The 1,503-nt window shown below is 39.2% G+C and overlaps 1 pseudogene; it reads right to left on the bottom strand.

Moving 5' to 3' along the window:
• The window catches only part of LOC112076867 (regulator of G-protein signaling 7-like), a 56,347-nt pseudogene that overhangs the window by 29,799 nt on the left and 25,045 nt on the right, over nt 1-1,503 (bottom strand).

The raw sequence follows: 1,503 nt of genomic DNA on the forward strand, positions 1-1,503 counted from the left end.
TAGGGCTGGTCAACAATATGCACTCACATAAGGAATAGGTGCCCTTTGAAACACAGCCTTTCTTATTCCTCCCTGCCCCGATCTGTCACAAGTTCTATAATAACAAAGGAGTCCGTTGTTACCTTCTTGTCATCAATAATGTTTACATACGTAGGATCATGTTAGTAGTTGCGTCCATGGTGCTGAAATCAGCCTTCTGGTTTAGCACGTCAATACCTAGGAGCGCAGCTAGGACGTATGCTGATCCCACTGGTTCTGAAGGAGCCTGTTATTCTGATAGGAGCTGTTAGTAGGCTGTCCATTGTGACCCAATAGAGCCTTATATTCTCTGTAAGAGCTCACTGTTAAATACTGAAGTAACAGCTATGAAGTACGTTCTGTCCATTGGTTTACTAGAATTGGAGCCTTTCTATAGGAGCTTACTGCAAACTGAGGACTGGAGTAAGCTGCTGTACATGCTGCTGAAATAGAGCCTTTATTCTATTAGGACTGTGAGTAGTGCTGCCATGGCTGCTGAATGGAGCCTTTATTCTGATAGGACTACTGTCAATACTTGAGGCTCGTGAGTATGCTGTCCATGTGCTGATGTGAGGCCTTTATATCTCACAATCATATGGGTCCATAGAGACCGTCTTTTCAACTACTACAGTAGAAGTTGATCTGATCGTAGTACCTGAAACCTGTAGATGAGTGTTTGACTGGTTCAATTACTACAGTAGAAGTTGATCTGATCGTAGTACCTGAAACCTGTAGAAGGTAGATGAGTGTTTGACTGGTTCAACTACTACAGTAGAAGTTGATCTGATCGTAGTACCTGAAACCTGTAGAAGGTCCCGTCGTCCTTCAGCGTGAGCACATGGTCTGAGATGGGGAAGAAGTAGCCGTGGGCTGCCATCAGAGTGCCAAGGTGGAGTGCCTCTACTGTAACACAACAACAACAAAAACAACATATTCAACAACAACAGCAACATCAACAACAACATCAACAACATCAACAATAACATCAACATCATCAACAATAACAACATCAACATCATCATCAACATCATCAACAATAACAGCAACAACATTCATATCAAACCATCAACAACGCATAACTGCATCTATCACACAAATAAAAAATCACGGAACGACAAATCATCAATTCAATATACATATCAGAGCACATAAACAATCATCAACAAATCAACAAATCACAAATCAACAGACAATAACATCATCACTCTCATCAACATCATAACAATAACAGCAACATCACAATCAACAACATCAACAATAACAGCAACATCATCAACAATAACAACATCAACAATAACAGCAACATCATCAAACAATAACACAATCAACATCATACATCAATCAATAACAACAATAACAACGATAACATACACAACATCAATCATCAACATCATCAACAATAACAAATCACACACATCCAACCAATACATTCAACATCAACAAAAACATCAAAATCAATCAACATCAATCACATCAGAAAATACA

The sequence above is a fragment of the Salvelinus sp. IW2-2015 genome, unplaced genomic scaffold, assembly GCF_002910315.2.
Source record: "Salvelinus sp. IW2-2015 unplaced genomic scaffold, ASM291031v2 Un_scaffold4097, whole genome shotgun sequence".
In the NCBI taxonomy this organism is placed as follows: domain Eukaryota; kingdom Metazoa; phylum Chordata; class Actinopteri; order Salmoniformes; family Salmonidae; genus Salvelinus; species Salvelinus sp. IW2-2015.